Below are 27,108 nucleotides of genomic sequence, written 5' to 3'. Positions count from 1 at the left end.
TGCACACACCTAAAGTAAGCGAGTAAATTGAATCAGAAGGCAGTGCAGTCAAACTTTATTGAGGGCACGATCATTTCATGTATAATTTCAGTCAGCTTCTTCAACCTCCTCACTTTTCACAAACCATCATTTTACTGTGAAATCTCTGCATGAGACTCCACAGATGATTCTACAAGTCATTTAAACATTTCTTCATTTGTTAACTCAACAACCATCTAGCCAATGCCTCCTATGTTCCATACCGATCTGTTACTCTGAGGATAATGAAGATGTTAAATACAGTGATGACAAGCTGAAACTTGAAAGGATGCCAAGTCTAATTAACATAATGTTAAAAATTATGACCACTATTTGCAAATGTATACATTTTCTTAATATGATAAGCTCTCATTTTTTCACCTTGCACTTGGCAGCATAATGTTTTCCTGAAAGAATTCGGAGCTAAGCTCATTTAAAAAAAAAATTTTTTTTGGCAAGTATATGAAATATTATGCTTATGTTACCAATATTGATATAAATCTTGTCAGTATCATTACCTGGCTAATTCAACCCAGGACTGGCATGAATGCAATGAAATCATTTATTTCAAAACTTTCATGAACTTAATCTAAAAACTACGTTAACGTCTTAGACTGGGTGTTTATAAAGGATACACCTTCTTTGGTTTATTTATTTGCATATAATTCTTGTACATTTACTTTCATTTGAATACAAGCCCATGGATTTTCAAAAGACACTTAGGAAGTAAAAGAGGATGATTTTTTTTTTCCTGTAAGTTTTACTTGCAAAGAGAACAAACTCTCAGTAAAATGTCTTGTGTTAGACATAGAACACCTTCCCTTCCCCATTTTTCAATACACTTGGGGAAGAATTAGGAAGTGGCTATTTTAGACAAAGTAAAATCACAATAATAAACAGAGGCTTCATAAGAGCATATTGGGAGGAATCTAAATTTCATAAAAATAGAATGGTCTTCAACCACATTTACCTACATGCTGTCAGCCTGAGTTTCTGCTAATCAGTCTGTCTCAAGTCTAAGGATGAGTCCTTCAGCGCTGCAGTCTCCCCTACCCTCACTTAAAAAACCTTGACATTTAGAATTTTATTTTTTCTAAGAAAAGCTTATCTAAAACTCACATGCTTCTCTAGTTACATATGAAAGAAATTGTACTCACATCAACATTATCTTTATTTATCAACTCCCCTGCACATTGCCCCCTGGGTACTAACAGTTCAAAAGTTCAAAAAGGTTTTTGAAAATAAACCAAGATAGAAAACAGGCACCAGTTCCTATTTGGAACTTACATTCTCGTGCCTTCTAGCATTCTCTAGACGATGGATCAAGAGGAATGATAAAAGAGAGAGAGTGAGGCAGCTTCCAGGGGAGGGTATCAATTGGTAAGGATGGCATTTCTCATACTGACTGAAAAATTCGTCTTTTCCCCAGAAGCTGTCAGACCTAAGCATGGGACAGATAGATCTACGTATCACACCTCAGGATGAGAAGCAGCAGCTGAAAGCCTTGTTCACTTGGAAATTCTTCTTCTCTTTTATTCTTATATTTTTCTTCTCTTTCATTCTATTTTTATTTGCTGTTGCTTCCCACATTCTTTTCTAAGCTTCCATTGGCCCACTGAAAGTAGTGGCAGAGAGAACACACAGACAGTCTGCGTGCAGGACAGCCTTCTCTGGGCCTCTGGAGTATCGCTGTTCTCAGGCCGGACTAATTGCTTGATGCCTCCCTTCTCTCATCTTGTAAAACCTGCAGCTAAAGGGGAGTCTCTTGCCATTCAATCAATGTAGTGATGTATCTCTCTTCAAACAGATAAAGTGAATGGGCACAGTGCAAACCTAAGTCCATTTGTCATAAGACATGGGGACCTAGGCAGCCATCACTTTCTTCTCAGAGCACCCATGCAGCCCAGTTGGAATACAGAGTTATTTTGCACAGTTATCCTCCCCCCCTACTCCAACTTCCTCACCAGCCTATAAACTCCTTGAGAGAAGAAATGACACAAAAACATCTTCTTCACTTGGTATGCTGGCAGGCTCTGAGCTGAGGATCGATAAACCTTAGTGAGTACAATTAATTGACCTACCAACTCCACTTCTGGTATTTACTCTCAAGAAATTCTTACACATGCAAAGATGTTTACTGCAGTAAAAATAAGAATTATGAACCTCTATCAATAATGGAATGAATAGGCTGGGCACAGTGGCTCACGCTTGTAATCCTAGCCCTCTGGGAGGCTGAGACGGAGGATCTCTTGAGACCACAAGTTTGAGATCAGCCTGAGCAAGAGCAAGACCCATCTCTACTAAAACTTGAAAAACTAGCCAGGCATTGTGGCACACACTTATTGTCGCAGCTATTTGTGGGGCTTAGGCATAAGGATGGCTTGAACCCAGGAGTTTGAAGCTGCTAAGAGCTAGGCTGACATCAGGGCACTGCAGCCTGAGGCAACAGAATGAGATTCTGTCTAAAAAAAAAAAAAGATGGATAAGCATAATTCATTATCAAATGACAGAATTATATATAGACTTCAATCAGGGTAAGCAAGAGTTACATATGTTTACATTGTATCTTTTTCAAAACCACAGTTGAATAAGAAAAGCATGAAGTAGTTAGGATATACTTTGATAATAAACTTGAACTAAATACACCTTCTCCAAAAAGGCTACTTGTGTTAAGGAAATATATAAAAATGAAATGAAATGAAGTACCCCAAACTCCTGATGGAAATTTCCTTGTGATGACTGGGAAGAGGAAAGGTAGAGGAGATCTTAGCTACCGCTGAAACATTTCATTGCTTTTAAATCCCCTTGTAATTTCCCTTTTATAATAATGTATTTTTTCCAATTTTAATATCAGGTGTATCCAGATTAACTAAAATGATTTTGAAGTATTTCTTCTTTTTCTATTGTCTATAAGATTTGGCATGATCTTTTTTTTAATTGTCTTTTATTTTTATTTATAAATATTATTTGTTTATTTTTCGAGACTTTGGAAAAAAAATAATAAGTAGTTAATTAATGACTCCATACTGAACCTCAGAGTCAAAGCATTCTATAACAGACATACTCTTATTTGACAATGTGACTGTTTACTTTCTTTGCATTACTATTATTATTGCTTAATACTTCGTTGAGGCAATTGCCTAATTTTTTTTCTGAATGTATTTATCTTCGTTCGTTCTTTACAAGTTTTTTGTTTCTAGTCCTTATCTTAAACATTGTTATTGTTGTTAAATTTTAAGCCTTTTTAATTTTGTGAAGGCAAAAAGTGGAAACCTAATAATAAACACCTGTATATGTAAAAATAAAAAATAAACAAATAAATCCACTCAACAGCAAAAAAACAAAGTGTTAACAACTGTTGTTTTAGGGTGGAGGGGGCCCAGATGACTGCTGATCCTTGTACGTTCTTCCAACTTTTACATGTGTTGGACTCCCCACTTGCCCTATAACCTGTTGACTTAATTCTGAAGATAGTCTGAAAATCCCTCAATCAACTACCTTGTCTTTTTACACACTTAGCCATGTAGCTTCATTAGGTGAAAGATTTTATAAGCAAAGCCAAATTATTACAGTTTCTCAAAAGGAGAAGTTTCATTTTTTGTTTCGTTTTATTTTTGGTGGAACTATTATAACCCAAATTAGAAATAATGATTTCTTTCAATTCAGAAACCCCTAATGTGTTTATGGGTGGACTATGCAATACTCCCTGGCCTCCTGAAGTGATCACAAGCTATTCTTCTCCATTCCAGCCAGGACATGGAATGTGAAACCATGATGTTAACAAAAAGCTCACCTGGACCTCCAAAAGCTAGAGACAGTGCTTCCAAAAAATACATATTGACTCACCACTGAAAGCCGTTAGGCAATGGCTAAAAAATAGTAAAGAAATAAGGGCAACACAAAAATGAAGGAACTATCTGAAAACTGGACTAGGATTAATCACGTAGACATAGGTATAGATATGGGTATCTCTCATACTTATAGGAAAGAGTTTATTCTTACTCTGATAAAAAATAAAGGCCCCAAGGAATGATAGAATTTCCAGCACAACAAAACTGTCCATCAAAATCAATGACTTTTAATGTGAAAGAAAGAGAATTTTGAAGATGATCAAATTCAATTTTATTTACTTTTAATAATACTGACATCAACGATAACAAAAGACATGGTATTTCTAAAGCAAAAGAGACTTACGATAATGGCCTATAGATAATTACCTTAAAGAGGAGATAGGCAATGGGAACCTCAATATTGTTAACTTGTTTCCCAAGAATCACAGAACCAAGGCACAGGTTTTCTTCATGACACTTGACCAGGTTTCTAAAAATGTTGTACAAAGGCCATTAAGCACAGAAAAAAAAAAAAAAAAAAAAAAAAAAAAAAACACCCATAATTGTTGACTTTAAATATGCAGGCAAAAGTCACAGTAAATAACAATAATTTGCTTGGAATATTGTTCCATACAGCATTTCACAGAAATCCAGCATACAATTTACAAGAAAGTGCAGGCAAATTAATTGTATACTTTCACCTTTTCTTCTCAACTCACATAGAAGAAGAATAACATTTTACCCCACATGGAGAAGCCTCATAGGCGTCATAGGGTTTTGAAAAGAAACTAATCAATAGTATCAACTGAACCTGAGATTAGATTAAACGGCAGACAGAGGCAAACAGCCTATAACTGTTAAGAATCCTCATTCTCATGGCTTTCAAGCTCCTTTTCCCTGACGGCAGGCAACAGGGCAATATAGTTTATCACGCAGAGACAGAATCTGGAACAAAATGCCACCCCCAGCCCAAGGACTGCCATTGGTAATGGTTTGTGAAATACCTCCAAAGGCACACGCCAGCCAGCAGCCATCAACGCCCATGCATCTGGATTGCAAGCCTTACGTGGAGGTCTCCCCAAAGAAAAGGAGCAAGCGGGCAGGCATAGCCCCCAACCCAGAGTGCACCCCAGGTTCAAGTCTACACTCCCATACTCAGTATCTGTGCAACTGTGGATGTGTGAACTTTTCTGATGCTTGCCATTCTCCACTAAGGAAAGGGTATAATCGCAGAGGCTCCTCCTAAGGCAGTTGTGAACTCAAGGCAGGGAAACTGCAGGCTCTGTGCCTACTCTTAGCTGATTGGGGAAATCTATGTCCTATGTATCCAAATCATCTCCATCATAAGAGAAAAAGCAGTAACTGCCATGAACTGAGCAATTACCATGAGAGACACACACACATCCTTTCTAGATTACACAACCCTGTGAACTAAGTAAAAGTTCACAGTATCCCATTTTACAGATGGAAAAACTAAAGCTAAAAGAACCTGCCCATACAGCCAACTGGTGGAAAGCAGATGTTAAATACTGATGCTACAGCTTGAGACCCTAAACCAGCATTCAGCACCTCTGGCTGCACATTAGAATCGCTTGGGAACTTACAAAATTCCACTACCCTGCAGGCTAACTAAATAGAAATTTCTTAGGTGGAGTACCCATGCATCAAAAGCTTTTTAGGTGATTCCAAAGTGCAGTCTTATTTAAGAACAGTGTTAACTGGGCATGGTGACTCATATCTGTAATCCTAGCATTCAAGAGTTCAAGACCAGCCTGAGCAAGAGTGAGACCCGCTTCTACTAAAAACAGAAAAACTTAACTGGGCATTGTGGTGGGCACCTGTAGTCCCAGCTACTCAGGAGGCTGAGGCAAGAGGACTGCGTGAGCCCAAGAGTTTGAGGTTTCTGTGAGCCATGATGATACTACAGCACTCTACCCAGGGCGATAAAGTGAGACTGACTCAAAAAATTAACAAAAACAACAACACGTAAGGCATGGGGTCCTTCCCCAGCGAATTAGTTTCCTCTTGCTGCTGAAAGAAATTATCACAACTTAAATAGCCTAAAACAATACACAAATTCCTTATCTCACAATTCTGGAGGTCCGAGGTCTGAAATGGGTTCCCGGGCGCTGATACCAAGCGTCCACAGAACTGCATTCCTTCTGTAACTCTCTACCTCTTACTTCTGCTTCTACAGCAGTGTTTTTCAACCTTTTTTAATCTCAAGGCATGCTTGAACCTATAGTTAAACTTCCGCAGCACACTTAAATTATGTTAATTAAAAAGAGTAAAAAACAGAATCTTAACTGTGTTTTGAACTTCTTTCAAAAATAATTTAATGTTCTTTAAAATTTTCACGGCACACTGTAGTGTCATGCCACACCAGTGGCAAATCACGCAATCTAGAGAGTGCCCGTATTCCTTAGCCTATGGATCCTTTCCCTCCATTTCCTTTCTTTCCTCTTTTTTTGTGAGGTTTTTTTTTTTTTTGAGACAGAGTCTCAAGCTGTCCTCTGACCTCAGCCTCCCAAGGAGCTGGGACTACAGGCCTCCACCACAACGCCCGGCTATTTTTTTTTTGTTGTTGCAGTTGTCATCATTGTTGTTTTAGCAGGCCAAGCCCAGGTTTGAACTCATCACCCTAACCACAGAGCGAAAGGCGCCATCTTTTTGTGAGTTTTTAATTGATAAGTTATTATACACATTATGGCGGTCACTATGAAAGTTTTGAGACAGACTGTGTTGTGGTCCATTATTTCACTTGGAAAAAACACAGTCAACAGCATTCTTTCTGATTTACTTGTTAGTTTCAACTTGCTCAGCTAATCAGTGTTGCTGGGAGGGCTTCATTCATTTCCGTACTTGTTTGTTTCCATCCAAGTGGACTCTACCTTGATTTTTGTATACCTCAAAACTTTTGTAATTGCTCAGGTATCTGGGGTACAGCGTGATGTTTTGATACGTGTATACATTATGTAAAAATCAAATCAAAGTATTCTGTTCATGGGACCAAGTCCTTCCCATGCAATGATGCAATCTCTGAGGCTCTCTCTCTTCTTTTCTCCTTTTTGAAATAGAATCTTGCTCTGTTGTCCAGACTGGAGTACAGGGACACAATCACAGATCATTATGGCCTTGAACTCCTGCCTCATCCTCCCTAAGTGCTTGGATTACAAAGGTGACCCACTAGGCCCTGCCCTTCTTTTACCCTCAGGACACTTATTATTCCATTGGGCTCACCTGGATGCTCCAGAATACTTTCCCCAGTCAAAAGTCAGGTGACTAGCAATATTAATTCCACAAATTCCCCCATTGCCATGTAATTTATCGTATTTCCAGGTTCTAGGGATTAGGATGCAGCCTTCTTATGGACATATTATTCTGCCTGCCACACCTGACAATTCTGCCTCAAGGTCAGGATCATGGGCAAAGTGACCCATTCCAAACCTGACTTTAAAGTGAGTCATAGTAGGGCGGCGCCTGTGGCTCAACGGGTAGGGCGCCGGTCCCATATGCCGGAGGTGGCGGGTTCAAGCCCAGCCCCGGCCAAAAATAAATAAAAAATAAATAAATAAATAAATAAAAATAAAGTGAGTCATAGTATATAAGCCTCCTGGCTTGCTTTGCAGTCTTAAGCAGAGTACGAGCTTGACCCTAAAACTTAGGTATCAAAGTATAGTGCCTGGAGCACAGAAGATACGCAATAAATATTTGTGGAAGGAGGGGAATAAAGGATCTAACATTTCTCCCGCCACAACATTTTATATCGGATATGTTATCATGTTCAATAAGGAAAGACATAACCCGGGTTGTTTCTAATTGGATAGTCACATGAGAAATCTCTGCTTGGTTCTAAATGCAGCAACTCCGCACTGCTCTCAGGCTGGGAACGACACGCCACCCATTCTCCCCAGCACACAGAAGCCTGCATCTAATTTTACAAGAGCTTGGAAGTATTATGTCCTCTAACTTGAATTTTCTTTGCCAGTGGCCACCACAAAAACAAATGACTTTCAGTAGGGTGCTTTTCACTGCATTTGTGTACTGGGTTGTTTTTCTGAGGTGGGAAGGGGGGCTTATTAAAAAATCATGCTTTTAATCCTTAAAAAGACCAAAATAGTTTCATCCTTTCATAACCTGTCATCATGCATGTTTTTCTAAAATTAAACACATATGGCTCAAGCCAGAGTTACATTATGCACCATATTATGCAATTATCTTTTCAATTTATTACTCCTCAAAATAGAAAAAGATTAGTCCACGTTTCTTAAGTCTGAGTAAACATATGGCCTAAGGATTGTAAATGACATTCTATCTTTAAAAGAAGTTCAAGACTAAACAACATACAATACTCCCTTCGGAAAGGCCATATGTGGTATCAGGGTTGTGAGATACAGAACTCTGCATGTATGTATGTATGTGTGTGTATATGTGTACACGTATGTGTGTGGGTATATGTATACAGAACTCTGTGTGTGTGCATATGTATGTGTTTTTGTATGTATGTGTGTATATGTGTGTAAAGAACTGTGTGTATGTGTGTGTATACAGAACAGTGTGTGTATGTGCGTGTACGTGTGGGTATATGTGTGTACGTGTGTATATGTATGTGTGTATACAGAACTGTGTATATGTGTGTATGTGTATACAGAACAATGTATGTGTGTGTATGTGTGTACATGTGTATATGTATACAGAACTGTGTGTGTATATGTATGTGTGCGTGTCTGTTTATGTGTGTATGTGTATTTGCGTATATGTATGTGTGTGTATACAGAACTGTATGTGTGTGTATACAGAACTGTGTATGTATGTGTATGTGTGTATGTGTGTACATGTGTGTATGTATATGTATGTATGTGTGTATACATGTGTATGTGTATATGTATGTATGTCTGTATATGTGTGTATACAGAACTGGCTCTGTGTGTGTATACAGAACAGTGTAAGTGTGTATATGTGTGTACGTGTGGGTATGTGTGTACATGTGTATATGTATACAGAACTGTGTGTGTATGCGTGTGTTTATGTGTATTTGTGTATACGTGTGTATTGTGTATTTGTGTACATGTGTGTATACAGAACTGTGTGTGTGTATGTGTGTACGTGTGGGTATATGTGTGTATGTGTATTTGTGTATATGTATGTGTGTACACAGAACTGTGTGTACGTGTGTGTATGTGTATACAGAACTGTGTATGTATGTGTATGTGTGTATATGTGTGTACGTGTGTATATGTATACAGAACTGTGTGTATATGTATATGTGCATGTCTGTTTATGTGTGTATGTGTATTTGTGTATATGTATGTGTGTGTATACAGAACTGTGTGTATGTGTGTGTGTGTATACAGAACTGTGTATGTATGTGTATGTGTGTATGTGGGTGTGTATATGTGTGTACGTGTGTATATGTATACAGAACTGTGTGTATACGTGTGTATGTTTATATGTATGTATGTGTGTATATGTGTGTATACAGAACTGTGTGTGTGAATACAGAACAGTGTATGTGTGTGTATGTGTGTACGTGTGGGTATATGTGTGTACGTGTGTATATGTATACAGAACTGTGTGTGTATGCGTGTGTGTATGTGTATATATGTGTATATGTGTATTTGTGTACATGTATGTGTGTGTATACAGAACTGTGTATGTGCGTATGTGTGGGTATATGTGTGTATGTGTGTGTATATGTGTGTATGTGTATTTGGGTATATGTATGTGTGTGTTTACAGAACTGTGTGTATGTGTGTGTTCATACAGAACTGTGTATGTATATGTGTGTGTGTATATGTGTGTACGTGTGTATATGTATACAGAACTGTGTGTATACGTGTGTATTTGTATATGTATGTATGTGTGTATATGTGTGTATACAGAACTGTCTGTGTGTGTATGTGTATACAGAACAGTGTATGCGTGTGTATATGTGTACGTGTGGGTATATGTGTGTACGTGTGGGTATATGTGTGTACGTGCGTATATGTATACAGAACTGTGTGTGTATGCATATGTGTGTGTATGTGTATTTGTGTATATGTATGTGTATACAGAACTGTGTATGTATATGTGTGTATGTGTGTGTGTGTATGTGTGTGTGTATATGTGCGTGTGTGTGTATGTATGTGCATGTGTGTATGCGTGTGTATACCTCTTTTTGCTTTCTGGCCATGTCTTTGATGCTGTGAAGTATTCCTGCTGGCAGATCATAAACAGCACTAAAATAGGGGGGGAAAAAAGAAATCTCCATTTCAGCACTTCCTATAAGCCTAGTGTACGTGGGTCCTGTTTAATCCATAAGGAAAGGATTCTCAGTCATCTGGGCATTTGTACAGGAATTGCCCATCTTTCTGCATTTCAGGAGCTCAGTGCCTGCTTCCCTAGCAGCCTGTGTACATCCCATTCTTCATGTTACCCCGTGATTTAAGATCTCCTTTGAGACCTTCTGCTTGATCACTGTCCTTTTCTTCCTCATCAGGGAAGAGAGCAGTCAAGTAGGGATCCTCCTTGCTGCCAACGACTCCCTTCCCTACAACTACATTAAAGTTATTCTGGAAGCTCCCAGCAGTGTGCGGCTCAGTCAAAGGCCCGACAATGTCCCTATCATCAAAACCTTTCTTGGGGGGAGGGAGGGGGCAGGGCGGGGATGTGTGATTTGAAGACTTTTCATTTGCAACAGGCGGAAACTTTTGCAGAGGGCTGCCAACCATAAAGGAAATATTTCAGACACAATTCAAACTCAAAACAGTTTAACTGTTTACTCCATTTGAGGGATATCAGAAATAAAGTGCTGTTGAGTGGGTTTCTGATGCCTTTACGCTCCCCTTCACTAGAAAACATGGTGGGTTTTTTGTTTGTTTTTGGTTTTTTGAGAAAGCGTCTCATTATGCCACCCTCGGTACAGTGCCGTGGCAACTCAGCTCACAGCAACCTCCAACATTTTGGGCTTAAGCGATTCTCTTGCCTCAGCCTCCCAAGTAGCTAGGACTACAGGTGCCCACCACAACACCCGGCTATTTTTTTGTTGCAGTTGTCATTGTTGTTTAGCTGGTCCGGGAGGAATTCAAACCCACAAACCTTGGTGTATGTGTATGGTGCCGTAACTACTGTGCTACGGGTGCTGAGCCAGAAAAAAATGTTTTTGTTTTTTTTTTTTTACGAAAAGTGAAAAAAAACTTTTACGAAATAACTTTTATGAAAAGCAAGCAAATTTTGAAAACCAGCTACTCAAGCTTGGACAGAGCCATTACCATGCACGCATTCAAAAATGTGTTTAAATAAATATACATCATGCTATGAATGTCCAGCAATAATCATGGATTTCAGAATTCTTTCCTTCCAGGAAATATAATTCCCACTGGGTTGATATCAGCAACTTGCGATGGTGTTGCAAAGCAAATTTTAAGAACACAGAGTCCAAGAACATTTTATTGACTGAAGTGGAACCTTTCAGACAAGATAGTAAAACGATTCAAGGGTATTTTGCTCTGCCATGATGGAAGAGTTACTTATTTCCACAGCATAAAGATGATCCTTCTCCTTTACTCTGAATGGGTAACTAGAGGCAGGCCCAGATTCTCAGCCTATCATAATTATACCACAGTAAAAAAACATACCAAGCCTGGTTTCTAATCACTAGGATGATAACTACAGTCCACTAAAAGTAAACTACTAAACTGGCTAGAAAACATAAATCTTAGAGTCAGAAACAATGAACAAATCTTTTTGGCTAAATCCTGTATTTACTGAATCTTGGGAACCAGAAATGCCATGTTTAGGTTATTTGGCATTTCATCATTTAATACAGATCAGTACTGATATTCCCCAGAGAAAGCTGTAATAATCTAGCAAGGAAGGAAAATGATTGACAGAATTCTCTTTTAAAGGAGGCGGCTCTCACCACAGGGCCTTTGCACATACTGTTCTCCTTCAGGAATGCTCTTCCCCCTCAGATATCTTCATGGCCCTCAGGACTCCTTAACCTTAATGATTCTAAGTAAAAATAGCACATTTCCTCACATTCTACATTTCTTTTCCCTGATTTATTTTCTCCATACCACTTACCACCATAAGATATACCATATATTGTTTGAATTCTGCCTCACCTCCTTCTAGAATGTAAATGCCAAGAGATCAGGAAGTGGCTTTGTCCACAATCACAATGTGTGAAATAGAACCTGGAATGTAACCAGCACTGAGATATTTGTTGAGTGAGAAAATGAACAAGCAAATGAGTGAGTCGGTGAGTGGGTGATTGAGAGAATGGGCTAATACAACAGCCTTTGTGTCCTCTTTGGCAGTAAATCTGTCTATGGTTGTACTATTACACTAAGGTTTGTCTATCTTTTGAATGAAAAGAAACCTGAATCTGAATTACTTATCTTGAAAGAAAGTGATCTCAGGCTATTCTGAAGTTAACAGTGAGAAAGTTTAAAACAAAAAGCCTTGAAGTAAAAGCAATATGGCCCTGCAGTTAGGTGTTTTAACTGTGCGGTCAGATTGCCTGGGTTCAAGTCTCATTTTCTCTCCTTAAAAGCAGTGGGGCATGGCAAGTTATTTTATCTCACAAAGTCTCAGCTCCTTTCCCCTGTAAAATATGGCCAATATCAGTACTTAACCACTCAAGAGTTTGGGAGAACACACAATTGGGTATAAGCACCAAAAGCACAAAATAAGCACAGTGCCTGGCGCAAAACAATGCTCTCCAAATTATACCTAGGAGTTATTTTCCACTTCAAAAAGCAAATAATCAGACTGAAAAGATTAAAGATATTATTGATCTTTTGCTATATTTTATTGAATTAACTGCCCATAATTTTTTTTTTTTTTAAGGTAAAAAAAATCTGTTTCCATGCTGGGGCTATTACAACATTTACAGATTTCAGGTAGATTTTTTTTTGTTTCAATATGTTTTTCTATTCCGAGAAATTACGGTGTGCTTTCAATTGTAGCTTATCTTTCTGACGTAAATTTAATTACTCACAAAAGACTTTGCTTTCTTTGTTCACCCAAGTTGTGTTGTTGTGCTTATATAGTAAAAAAAGCATTCACATGTTTTTAAAATTGCCAGCCCAAACTGGATCAATGTTTCTCGTGTTCTCCCAAAGGAATTATCAAACAAATGTCAAATACTGCTTTCATATCTTTTTCTAAATTCCCCCCAAACATCAATTTTGCATTCTGATGTCTTTGGGGGATGTACCATGGAAGAATCGGGACTTTAAATGGAACATGCTTTCTTCCATGACACCTTGCCTTCTCAAAGTGGAAAGACTTACTATGTTTTTTCCTCATTTGGAACTGACTGGAGGGAGGCCGTATCACATATGGCTTCACATGTGTAGCACATGGCTGTTTTCTCCATGACACGCAGATCATCAGACTTCGCTTTAATGGGCTCCATTGTTGGTTGCATGCAAAGACAACGAACAGGGGTGTCGAACCCATGGCCTGTGAAATGCATGCTCATTTGTGAGGACTTGTTTTGCTTACCTGTGGTGTCAGATGTCTCGAGAAGTATTCATTGCCCCTTTGTTTGCTCATCAGCTTTCATTAGTGTTTGCATATTTAATGTGTGCCCCAACATAACTCTTACTCTTCCAATGTGCAGCAGAGAAAGAAAAAGAGGTTGGACACTCTTGCCGTAGAAGAATCAATACAACTTCTGAGGCACACAATAGGACGTAAAATAATGTTTAAATTCACATATGTAAGTGCCCATGGTGGTTACACTTTGACATCACACAACACACAGGAGGTATACAAACCAATCACCCCTGCTCCACTCGTTCATTTTTTTATGGATCTGCACCAGTTCCCTTTCCAGAATAAAAAGACCTGTGGTGGAATTACACCAGGTACTGAATGGTCTTTTTTATCTTATTTTCTGACCACTTGAGGCTGGCAGGAGGCAGCAAGGCCTCTTTCAGAGAATGACCTATAACAAAACAGCATCAATTAAGTCCTCCTCCGGTGTGGCAGAGCAAACAAGCCCCTCCAGCTTTTGAATGAAGGAAACTTCAATTCTAGGACAGCTTCTCCCACTTAGAACTCTGATTTGCTCATCAACAATCCCGGGTTGAGGGAGTGGGATTCCCAGTGCCCATCCCACCCACTGACAGTGGGGGCACCCAGTGAGACACCGTACATTACAATGCCACTGCTATAAATGATATGTGATGCTCAAAATCTCAAAGAGGGGAAGGAATGCTGTTATTGCTACCAAAAGTGGAAGTGTGCCCAAGCTGAGCAGTCACTGTCTCGCCCCTGGGTGTTCATCTCTATAATCTTTAAATGACCTGTTTTTGTTTTTGACGCATTTACTCTATTTGGCATTCTATTCAAAGTCCTTGGGACTTCACCAAGAGGGTGAGGTAGACTGACATAGAGGATGTGGGCACCCTTGGGCAACTTTTCAGTGTCTCTCAGTCTCAGATGCCCTGCCTGGAACTTCACGAGGGCTCAAAGTAACCACCTCCAAAACTACCTTCTGCAAAGACATCGTGGGGTTTACAGGGTGGGGTAAAGGGCAGATTTCTAGGACTGAAATATCCATTGTATTCAGGCGCCCAATCTGATCAAAGAGGCCCCAAGGCTTTCTCTGCCTTGATCTTGGTGCTATGACTCTGTTAAGATGGAAACAACACAGTGTTCTGGCCACAGGGGGCGAGACAAAGGACTAACACACAAAGCCAAAGAGAGCCACAGATGAGGCACAGGAAAGCCCAGCTCCCTTTGAAGTAAATGTTAAGCAAGAGGGATGTGCCACTCTGAATACTTGAAAATGATGCAACCAAATCCTCTCTTAGGGTGAGCAGAAACAACAGATACAGAAAGAAATGATAGGTTCTCCATAGGAGCTGTGGTCCCAAACAAGACGGGGCTCATCCTTTGCCTCTGCTGAACCTCACCTCTCCTCTGCCTCCTCACAGGGCAGCCCGACCACAACTCACACCATGCATCAATTCAAACAGAAAACAGGCAAGCGAGAATAAACACATTTGGGGTTGAGTATGTTTGTCTAATTAAAAATACTGTCCTGGCTTAATATAGGCTAACCGGCTGGGGAATTAATGTGCCACCTGTGCACATTTGCAGCGAGAGTAGAAAAAAAGTAAAGGCAGAAGTTTCAATAGGTGCTTTGGCTCCTGATGTGCAGGAACAACTGCCCAGCTTCACACCCAGGGCTTCATCTTTTGAAGACACATGGAGATGGAGGGAGGAAACAAGCCGGCAAACAAAACCAACAATAAGCCAATGGGCCATTCAGCTAATTCAAACATAAACACATACAAGTAACCTAAATATCCAATCAGTAAAAAATGACGCTTTGTCCACGTGATACAATGCTGAGCTGCCACTCGGGAGGGTGGTCCACATCCACGTGAATATAGCCAGATGTCACATATGCTCCTGTGCCTTACGGACACACACTCTAACTACTTAATTTGCCTTTTCATCCCCCACTGGACTTCCCTCTAATATTTTATTAGAAAAATGTTCAAACACCCAGACAAGTTGGAAGGACAACAGACTGCCCGCCCACATCTGCATCTCAGATTCCACCGATTAACGTTTGCTCACCTTGCTGCTAAACCATATCTCTCTCTACCTATTTTGGTTTTTGACACATATCATAATACATTTGAAAAGAAAAAGGCACAATGTATTTGAAAGGAAAAAGACAAACTACCAAATAGCATGTACAGTATGACCTCATTTAAAAAAACATACACGGGTGTGTGCGCTTAACATGCCTAGAAAAACAATGGAAGGAAATACCACAAAATGTTACTAGTAACAATTTTTACATCTTTCCCCCCTCATTACCTATATGCATTTTTTTCCTTTTCTTTCTCATTCTCCTGAGCAATAAACATTCACTCCTTGTGAAATAAACAGATATGTAATTAAGGGAAGGAGCCAAAGATGAGAAGAGCAATTGGGCCCAGGCGAGCAGGATCCAGGACAGAGGGGCAATGTGTAAACCCCTGATACACCCCTTCTTGGGGCTGTACCGGCTCTCTGTGAAGCTGCACGCTTAAACCCACCCATGGACTGGCTGGCCACCAAGGGCAAAGGCAAGCCACAGAAAGGCAGCCTAACTCCCAGTCCTGCTAGCCATCCAAATTGTTTAAAATCAGATTACTGAGTTTTCAGATGCAGTTCTGAGAGAATCTCCAATCACCCCCCTGAGACTGTCAGTGGAACGTGACAGGGATTTCCGGTTTCCAGGCTTTGCATTTTGGCAACTGTCATAAACAATTGCACATTCAACACGGCCACCTCCTTTGCCTCTACACCCGGCTCAGCGGCCTCCGCACCAGAAGCACTTGGTCAGCAACCATCTGGGCCCCAGCCTCTGGCTGGGGAAGGCCAGGAAAATGCCAGTCACAGATGCAATGCCCAGGTCTGGAGAACTTTTTTTGCACCCCACACGGTAGTATCCCCAGCCTTTAGCTTCCACACCAACAAACGTGTTTGCCAAGTTGAGAGCTCACTGAGTAAGGCTGAAGTCTTTCTTCCACTTATCAAAAACAGAGGAACAAGCAGAGAGAACTACCTCTGGTCTGAGGAATATTCTGACGCAGCTCTTGTGAATCTTCTCAATGTGCCCCAGCCACTGCTGGGAGTGGGTAAGGAAAGGGGGAAACCTCTTCTAAGCCTCCCCCGTACATCAGGCTGCATGTGCTGATGATAATGCCAGGGGTAATGAAGGAGACCATCACTGAGCAAACAAAATAAAAATAACTTATATCAGGCCCTTGAATGTTTAAATAGCATTCACTGATGGGTCAGCAGAATCTCATAGCTGGGGGGGTTAGTTTTGAAATCCTGCATCTGGCTTCATTTAATAATCCATTACTATGTTCTCATTCAGAATGTGGTATTTTCCTGGCTCTTTGCTACTGTTGTTCATTAAAAAAAAAAAAAAAAAAATTGAAAAGGCACACCCAAATTATCTATAATCACACACTAGGAAAAATCCAGGTACTTGTAAGTATAAGATTAAGTTCTCATTCCTATTTTAAGAGTCATCTATGTAAGAACCACAAGTTCCCTCCCATAACCCCCCCCAACATACATTTGTGTAACCCAAAGAAGGGAAGGGGGTCTATATTGAAGTACGAATACAACAATCCACGCCTTGGAAATTCATAAGGCACATGGCTGTATTAGAGGTTCTGAGATACTCTTTTTTTTTTTTTTTTTGTAGAGACAGAGTCTCACTTTATGGCCCTCGGTAGAGTGCTGTGGCCTCACACAGCTCACAGCAACCTCCAACTCCTGGGCTTAAGCGATTGTCTTGCCTCAGCCTCCCAAGTAGCTGGGACTACAGGCGCCCGCCACAATGCCCAGCTATTTTTTGGTTGCAGTTTGGCAGGGGCCGGGTTTGAACCTGCCACCCTCGGTATATGGGGCCGGCGCCTTACCGACTGAGCCACAGGCGCCGCCCAGTTCTGAGATATTCTTAATAAAATAAAACAAGTATTACCCAAACTGGTTTGTCCAGAGAATCCTTGATTCCCTCCATAGATTACCTACTTGGACCCCAGTAATTAAAACACAAACAACTAGTATCTCTTAGGATAATAATTTTTCGATCTAAAAACTATGTTTATAATTTTCACGCTTGTTGATAGCAAAATGTGTTTCATGAAACCATGGAGGCTTTATACGATGTAGACATAAAAACAGGTTTTTTGAGCCTGGGTCTTTGATGTGAGAGCCAATATTTACATAAATGAAACTTAGAATGGCAGAGCCAGAAGGGAACGTAGATATCACTGAATCCAATTCATTTCACAAAGAAGGACACCATGTCTCAGAGATGTAAGTGGCTTCTTCAAGGGTATAGGACACAAATGGCCCCATTAACACCAAGAGAACAAAGAGACAGTCAGACACGTTATTGGGAAGTGTAGTGTAAGCATAACTCAAGAATTAGTTGTTGTAGTTTTTTTCTATTACATCCTTTAGCAACTGATGTTTGGATCTCTCATTATAAAATAGTCATGACCACAAACTGCCCTTAACACCACAAAACACATAATCACCCCTCCAAAAGAACCTCAGCCCTACAACATAAAGGCAACTTTAAAAAGCTGATAAAATAAACCACTTAAAGAGCAACCACTTGTTTTGTAAGTAAACCATTTGGCTTAGTTTTAAAATAAGACTTCAAAGGGGTTCAAGATAACAGAAAGCTGAGACTTCAGCATCTTTCATCACAGGAGTGACAGACCAACTACTATCCCCCCACAGACCAACTACAATCACCGCTTGGGAAGAAATATTTACAAATTATCTACTTTGTACCAGGGGGCGTACTTAGAGACAGCACCTAGAAAGTTACATTCTTGCCTTTTGGAATTAGGGAGAAGACAGACAGAAATCAAAATAGAAACAAAGATACACATAAAATAAATAGAAATGAACACCACAAAAGCAAGTTATACAGGGCCATATGAAAATATAAGGGGAGTGTGGAAGTAGGAAGGTCAGGGAAGCCTTCCCTAAGGTGACTACTGAGCTGAAAGCTGAAGGATGGGCAGGGGGTAACCAAGTTAAGAGGAGAGGAAAGCATATTCCAGGCTGAAGGAACTGCATATGCAAAGGCCCTGTGACACTGCAAAGCAGGGTAGGATGTAACCAGGGTGGGTGCTGCAGAAAAAAAGGTGGGGAGAGGGAGGCATAGAGAGAGAAGCAGCAAATTCACACCATGAAGGCTGTCCTGACCCTGTTTATCATGAGGGTAATGGGAGACCAGCGATGGGACCTCAATTTAGTGAACAGGTAAGTAGGACATGATCATATTTGCATTTTCACAAGATCACTCAGGCTGCTGAACAGAGGGCACACTGGAGTGAGAATAGTCAGTCTCTGATAGAAACAAAAGTCCAAGTTTATATACTAGATTTCTGGTATATGCAAAACACCAGAGCAATCCTTACGAAATGCTCAGAACAATTCCACAAACACACATCAGACAACAGGTGGAGCTGGAAAGAAGAGTGCCTTGAAGTCAAGTGGCACAGACATGCAGCATCCTCAGGGCACAGCCCAGCCATCCACGGGCTGCAAACCTCGCCCACCATGGAATTTACAGATGGTTTATTCCGGCATCTGTTTCACACTGGCTACGTTCCATCATTATTGATTTTAGACTTCCAATTATCTCTGTATTTGAGCTTGTGGACTAAGACGTGTAAGGCCCGGCACCAAAACCAAAACCATAAACCATTCCAAGTTGTCCTCCTAAAAATGAGCACTGGGCTTCTGGACTAGCTTCTTCAGCAGATGCTAAGGATGGCAGAAGGAAATAATAGACCATCCACACAAGATTTAATATCGGAACGTATCTTTCTAAAACCACATGGAGCTTCTTGTGATTTTTCTTTTTTCCACATCTGAGACAATCTCAAAGTATTACGTTTCCAGCTTTTAGGAGACAAAAAAATTGACTATTTTTATATGGAGCTAAATTCCTTTCAACAAAAAGGATGGGAAACAGTTAATGTATCATTTTATTTTTCCCTGCAGATCTACAAATGGGGACAGACATCTTAGCTGGCCCTGGACTAGCACAAGTTTGGACAGAGCTGGGGCTGTTGGGTTTAATTTGGCCAAATAAAGGAACTCTCAACCCAACGAGCATTTGGTCTGCATCGCCGATTCACTTCACATTACGGATCGAGGACTCAGCAGTACTGTTTAGAAAAACTGGCAATGCTGTTTAGACAAACACCCCCGAGAAGACAGACTGTGGATAGGAAATGTGGTCTGTTGCACTGTTATCCTAGTTTTTTTTTTTCTTCTTCCTTCCCTCATGAGTGCTTTTCATGTAATTTTTACTCACGAACTTGCCAGTGTTAATTTTTACAGGCCAAATTTGGCTCACTTATTCTTTGCCAATTCCACAGTCAAATTCTGTGTGCTAGTGGGGTGTGTATATGTGTGTGTTTCTCTACTAAATTGCACCTAAAGCCACGTTATGACCATACGCTCATAAAGAATGAAGGCAGCATCACTTGGGTATCTCTAATGACAAAATCTGTCTCTTTTAGCAAAAACAATCAAGCCCTCCAAGCTGGCATGAGCCTCAGAACATGAATTCCCACAGAACCTTGACAAGGGTGTAACAGGGTGTCCTCAGAGAGGCCGTCTGCATGTTCTCCTGAGCAGGAAAAAGGCAAAGCAGAAAATTTCTGGGATGTTCCCTCACAGGCTCCATAACTTAAAGGTACTATTCATTTTAGGAGGCTGGGTTCAAATAACAAGGGCATAAAACAACAATTTGTTCCTTTCTTTTGTTTTCCATAATAAAGTAATCCAATGCTGGTTCATTTTTCTATAAATATTTTGAAGTGATAAACATATTGGATTTTCTCCTTTCCTCAACAGAGCTAACAGTGAGAGAAGTTGGTAACTGTCAGAACCAAAACATTTTATTATGCTCACCTCAGATCCAAACTCTATTATCCATTACCAAAAATCAAAGGGTAGGAACCAAAAGATTTGGAGGAACACAATCTCAATATTTTCTCCAGTTATTCATTTACACCTAATATCACTGTAAAGAATTAAGAAAACATCTGTTCAATCAGTTATATATATTTTTTTTAATTATATTTTATTTTATTTTTGAGACAATGTCTCACTCTGTCTCCCTGGCTAGAGTACAGTGCTATCATCATAGTTCACTGCAACTCAAACTCCTAGGCTCAAGCAATCCTCCTATCTCAGTTTCCTAAGCAGCTGGGACTACAGGCACATGCTACCACACCCAGGTAATTTTTCTAGTTTTCATTAAAAACTGGGTCTTGGTCTTGCTCAGGCTGGTCTCCAGCTCTTGGCCTCAGGTAATCCTCCTGCCTCAGCCACCCAGAATACTAGGATTATAGGTATGAGCCAAGTCATTTAAATGAGCCAAGTCATTTATATATTTTTAAAAGATATATAACATCAGGCTGGGCACTGTGGCTCATTTCTATAATCCTAGGACTCTGAGAGGCAGAGGCAGGTGGATTAATTGAGCTCAGGAGTTTGAGACCAGCCTGAGCAACAGTAAGACCCTGTCTCTACTACAAAGAGAAAAATGAGCCAGATGTTGTGGTGGGCACCTGTTGTCCCAGCTACGGAAGAGGCTGAGGCAAGAGGATCTCTTGCACCCAGAAGTTTGAGGTTGCAGTGAGCCATGACACCATTACATTCTACCTAGGGTGACAAGGGTGAGAATCTGTCTATAAATAAATAAAGATTAACAAACAAACTATATAACTTCCTAAGAATTTAAGAATCAGAAGTTAGAGGCACATAAGAACTAAAGGGGAAACAATACTCTGAAATGTAACTTTCTGACCTGGGCAGAACTATAAAGAAATAAAAAATCAAAAGTAGGTATTTACAGAAGTTATAGGCTCTGGAAGAAACTGGGCTGTATTACTCAAGGCTGTATCTAACACCTGCTCTTGACAGGTAAGGGAGAAACTGGATTATCACGAACATCTGTCATCTCAACCAGCACAGTGCCAACGGCAATGTCATTCACAGACTGGTCTCCCAATTCACCACATTTACAAACATATTTGGAGGTTTCTGGTGTAACTCAGCATTTCCCAAAGTGTGCTGCAAGTACCGTGGATGGTACATGGGATGGTTTTAGGTGGCAAGTGGATGAGCGCATGCGCGCGCACACACACACACACACACACACACACACACACGCGCGCACACACACATTTTAATAGCTAGGTGTTTATTTTTATTGTGTTCTTCATTACCCTATGGCCCACCTTCATACCAGTATTCCACATATGGCCAAATGCTAAACTTTTCTTTTATGAAAAACAGAAGAGCAATTTTAGAAAAATATAGGTATATTACCTTTCAAATGTATAAAGACATGGCAAAAATGGGAGTGTGGAGTTTGACAAGTAATCATGTAGCTGCATAAGGAGTGATGTGGAAGGTGATGAGATTCATGTTAGAGCAAGTAATGGGAAGAGGAGGCACAATTTCCACATCACCAGGACATGTAGCAGTCACTCCACCTCTGTGAGCTTCAGCACCCTCATCTGTGCAGCAAAGTATGCACACCCCCAACTCCTTCTGCCATGGCACTACTTAAAATGTTGAAAAAGCCTTCCATGCACACATAGAAACATACTGCCATCCACATATGAACACGTACAGATAGGTACACAAGCTCGCACTCTCTCTCTTTCTCACACACACATACGTGCACTGCACGAATATATCCATATTAAAATTTTGCATGTATGTATGGAGAACCAGACGCCACCTGAGGTGGTGGTTGATCTGGAAAGTATGAACAAGCAAAAGCTGCTATGAATGAACCTGGGTGTGGTGACACACACCTGTAGTCCCAGTTACAGGGCAGCTGAGGCATGAGGATCGCTTGAGCCCAGGAATTCAAGGTCCGTCTAGAAAACTGAAACTCTGTTTTTCTCTCAAGCAAAAAGGAAGGTCCTCTGAATGAAGCACTCTTCCCTGTCTGACCCAATGCATCTGAGTTTCCACCTCCTGCCTCAAGCAGCATGTGGTCAGCCCCGGGCCCACTGAATGGGCCACAGTGCTAGGAGGACATTCCTCTCCAGCTCCACAATGTCCATGTGCCACAAAGCCCCACCCTGACGTGAGACCTGGGATGCATTAGGCTGCAAGGCACAGACACAACAAAGGGACATTTGTCACCACCACTCCCAAAGTTAGGTATTTCCTGAGGACGAGAACTGAGCAACATATACTTTGGGGGAAACCAAGTTAAGAATAGAATGAGCAAAGGAAGAATAAAATACAAGAGAAAGTGAATGAATATCATCTTCCTCAATTCTGACACCAGGATAAAAAAATTAAACACATTAGAGGGGAATTTAACTAGGCGATGCCATCCTCTACCCTCCGGTCAATTTATGCCCCTTTCATAATTTCAAAAAAAAAGAATAAAGCTACACAGGGTTTCAATATTTTCTCTATGCTAGTGCAATCTAGTTATCTTTTTATTCAATAAGACCACCAAAATTGCATGTGTTTCCTAAATAATCTTGCATTTATATAATTTGACATTTTCTCAGAGAAGCATAAATTGTTGGAGGGCCATATCTCCAATGCACTGACAATAAACCAGTGTGTCCTATTTTAGGACAACCACAGTATGCAAACGTCGGTCATCAGACAGCACAGGACAGAGACACCTGCGTAATGAATGGCTCACTCTACAAAAAAGAGAGGCTGCTGGTCTCAGGACCTCCTGCCTACCCAAAAGCTGGCTGGACTCTTCTTTCATTCAAGGGGGATGATATCACCAAGCCACTGCCCAAACCTCTCAGAATGCCAGACTAACTCTTAAAACCAGCACCAACTACCATAATTCTCTTAAAAACAGACCAGCATTAACCTGCCTATGATTAGCACGCCAGCTGCCTCTGCACTGCTGATGGTTTGCCTCCATCTGACCAGTCCAGGAGGTGAGTGGGCATTTCATCCCTTCTTGACATGGCCTTGGTTCCCTATGTCATCATTTTAGGATATGCTCCTTTTCGAGATTTTCAAGCAACCTGGCCCACCTTTTAAAGGCAGTCTTGTCATCGCCTAGGGATTCGAGTACCAAGCGTCTTTCACTTTGAGACAGTGAGACATCTTAATGGTGTGATATGGAACAGGAAACATTAACTCACCTGCTAGCTTCAGTCACACTTCACAGCTTCCTAACACAAGTCAAGGACAGCATGTGAAGGAAGTCAGAAGTCAAAGGGAACGATAATGCAGACACTTCGGAAGAGAGAGGCGTGTAATAGCATCAGCGTGAACATCAACTTCTCACCAACCAACCCCTCCTCCTCCTATTAGAAAACACAACATACAATTTAAAATGTCCTGGTGCTTCTCACACCTCAGTGAATTTGAATTTCGTGGTGATCTTGGCAAAACACAGACTGGTTCAGTCAGTCTGGGGTGGGGCCCAAGAACCTGCATTTTAACAAGGGCCCAGGTGATGCTCTTGCGGCTGGTCTGAGGACCAGATCCCACTTCTCTTCTTACCCTCTCAGAGAGTCAGGACAGCCCACAAATGAAAACAGGTTTCCACCTGAGTAAAGCTGAAAACTATTCCAATCTAATGTATGGGAAAATAATCAAAAAGAAAGCCAGAAAGAATAATTGCCCAAGTTGTAACAGGTCCTTCCAACTAAATGTGGAAGTAACTAATTGATATTGCTGTTAAGCTCCCACACTTCTGGGAAGGATCTAGCAGCCCAAGTTAACTCCAGGAAGGAAAAAAAAAAAAATGAGTACCCTCTCTCTCTGTTAGCCATTAAGTCTTAAAATTCTTTCATCTCACTGTCAGTTAGAGTTACCTATAAATTATGGGTTGACTCTCTTTCTCTCTGACACACACACACACACACACACACACACACACACACCTCTTTCCTTTCATATGGAGGAAAACACAAACCAGAACTCCAATGCAAGTCCCCATGTCTAAGCTAAGACGGAGTCATGATTTCTTTGGAGAAAACTAAAACTTGTTTGGGAGGGAGGGAAGAGCCACCTGACGCCCACGCTGAGGCCTCTGCCCTCAGAGATGCAAGGTGCCTCCGGTCCAGCATGTTTACAACGCCTCCAAGCCTGTAAGAGAGTTTCACATCTTCAAAGCTCTTTATGAAGGTGAATTTATGAACCCACTCAACACCTGCAAGTTCTTCCTTCCCTGGGTGTTATTAAGCCCATTTTACAGGTAAGGAAGTAGAGAGAGACACAAGTATTTTGGCAACTGGCAAAAGTCATCGTAGAGCAAGTCTAGGCGTGCATCCAGTGGTGAGGAGGCAGCTCCTGGCTCCCATTCCCAAGACCAACCTGGCCACTCAGAACATCCTAGTCAGGGGCCCTGAGGTGGTGTTCCTTTGGCAGAGACAGAGGCTCATTCTGGCTTTCTGCCAAGGAGAAACATATTAGTCCTAAAGGTGTGCCCTCTGTCTCCCCTCCACAAGCTGCTCAACTTTATAGGACATCCGGGATTAAATCAGCTTCTGCTAACACAAAGAGCATTCTGCTGCAGGTGGGCATGCTCAGACAAGGTTCTAACATGGGCACAAAGGCCCAGGGATAAGTCGGAGGCCACAGAACCAGCACTAGGGGTGCTGCTGACCAGGTGGCCCATCCAGGAGCATCCCAGGCTGGCTCTCGTGAACTTCAAAGACGGTACCTGCAAGCCCAAGCGTGCTGCATTTCTATGGCCCTTTATTCTGTATGTGATCCGAGCCTGAGATGTCTTCAGTTTTATTTAGTCAACTGTCTTAGGGCCATGATTTCATGAGTGGCCTTAAATATATCCACAAGTCTATAATGACGTACCAGCAGGAACATATTTCTAATGCAAACATTTCTGCCAGAACACATAACTTTTGCAACAATAAACAGTAACAATAAACTGGGCTAAGGGGTGCATTAACTAGAGTCTAACCAACAGTAGGAAAGACAGGACGACCACCTGGACACCAAACAGAAGTACCACCTCTGCTGCAGTCAAATTGGGAAGACCCTAGATCCTGGCGTGGGCTTTCAAGGCGTGATGAGGACAACGTCCATCTTTTGTAACACATGGCTATGATGCAGGCAGCCCCTTCCCTATCTCACTTGCATTCAACATAACCTTGCAATGTTACAAACGAAGAAACAAACTGAGACCAGCACGTTGGGCCAGGGTTCCACAACTAGTTAGAGAAGGAAGATTCCATGTCTGGTCCTCTGGACTATAAATTCGTATTTCCACCACACCACACACTCAATTGGTCCTGGAAGTTTCTACAATAGCACTGGAGACCATCATGCCTAATAAATGGCTGCTAAAGTTCCAAAGTTCTTAAAACTCACAAAAATCCACACACCTATTTTGCCACTGATTTCTGAGACATCCCAGGAGAGCCACCAAGATGAGGCTGGTGTCACCACTGAGCGGGACAACTGGTCCTCAGGATTCATCAAACAACTGATATCTACCCTGGGCTTGCTGCTATCAGAGTAGAAGACACAGCCTTTGGCTTCAAGAAACCCAGCAGAGCAGTGAAAAACTCCCACGAAATCACCTCCAGCCCGGGGTGGGAGGAGTTGCAAGCCAAAGGAAGAAGTGGGACCAGGCACAGTGGGATTTGTGCCTGTAATCCCAGCATCGTGGGAGGCTAAAGGAAGGAGGATAGCTTGAGCTCAGGAATTTGACACCACTAAGCAAAAATGAGATGCCTATCTCTACTAAAAATAGAAAAGTTGGCTGGGCGTTGGAGTGGGGTGGGTGCCTGTAATCTCAGCCACTTGGAAGGCTGAGGTAGGGGGATGGCTTGAGCCCAGGAGTTTGAGGTTGCTCTGAGCCATAATGATGCCATATGCTCTGGCCTGGGCAACAAAGTAAATTTCTGAAAGAAAGAGAGAAAGAGAGGGAGGGAGGGAAGGAGAGAAGGAAGTAAGGGAGGAAGGAAGGGAAGGAAGGGAGGGAAGGAAGGGAAGGAAGGAAGGAAGGGAAAAAGAAAAATAGTAAGGAGTGGCTGAGAAGAAAAGGAAAGGTTTTCAAGGCAGAGGGAAATGCACATGGCAGCTGTTATGCTCCAAGTGTTTACTGAGAAGAAGATTAAAAGTACGATTTTGAAGTTTTATTAATATACTAACTCGCAAATGTCAAATTGTCAGGTGTCCTCACTTTGTGGTTTTCAAACCCCATCCCAATGGGCCCCTGTGGTATAGAAGGAGGGCAGGAGAGGGCAGGTGCTTGGAGTTGGAAGCCTCTCCACTTTCTGATACTTAACTGCCTCCTCAGCACCTTACAGAGTCCCTGGCAAAGTAAGTGCTTAGTAAGTATCTGCTGAATGAAAAACCAAGGAGGAGAAGGTTTGAACAAATGCCCTGAGTCAACCATAAGAACTCAACTTTTGCTTACTTTAAATGTGGGGAGAGGGGCCCCAAGTATGATTTCATTTGGTCAAAGCAGCTAAACCACTTTTAAAAAGAGAGAGAACCAAAAAAGACATGAGATTTATGAATATCACTCCATTTGTCCTCATTTCTTTCTCTACCATGAGATTCATCCAACATGAAGGGCCATTAAATTGCGCTTATTGAAACTCCAGCAGATCTCCAGGATCCTAACCACGTACACCCATCCACGTATTGCTGAACCACATCATTCAGGAATGTGGCTTGTTCAAACCATAGCCTGTCATGGAAAAAGCCCTATGCAGCCTTA

General features: G+C 41.2%; 1 protein-coding gene across 5 annotated transcripts in view; it reads right to left on the bottom strand.

Moving 5' to 3' along the window:
- FOXP1 (forkhead box P1) overlaps positions 1-27,108 on the bottom strand; it is a 616,360-nt gene that overhangs the window by 431,099 nt on the left and 158,153 nt on the right. The window contains exon 2 of one of the 5 annotated variants that reach the window (XM_053600809.1): positions 4,236-4,338. The exons of the other annotated variants lie outside the window; for them this stretch is intronic. The gene's annotated coding sequence lies outside the window, so the exon portion shown is untranslated. The remainder of the gene's footprint in view (positions 1-4,235; positions 4,339-27,108) is intronic. 5 annotated transcript variants of the gene reach the window in all.

The sequence above is a fragment of the Nycticebus coucang genome, chromosome 8 (assembly GCF_027406575.1).
Source record: "Nycticebus coucang isolate mNycCou1 chromosome 8, mNycCou1.pri, whole genome shotgun sequence".
Classification (NCBI taxonomy): Eukaryota; Metazoa; Chordata; class Mammalia; order Primates; family Lorisidae; genus Nycticebus; species Nycticebus coucang.
The sequence above is the reverse complement of the archived record's forward strand: the minus strand, read 5'-3'. Positions and strand labels throughout refer to the sequence as shown.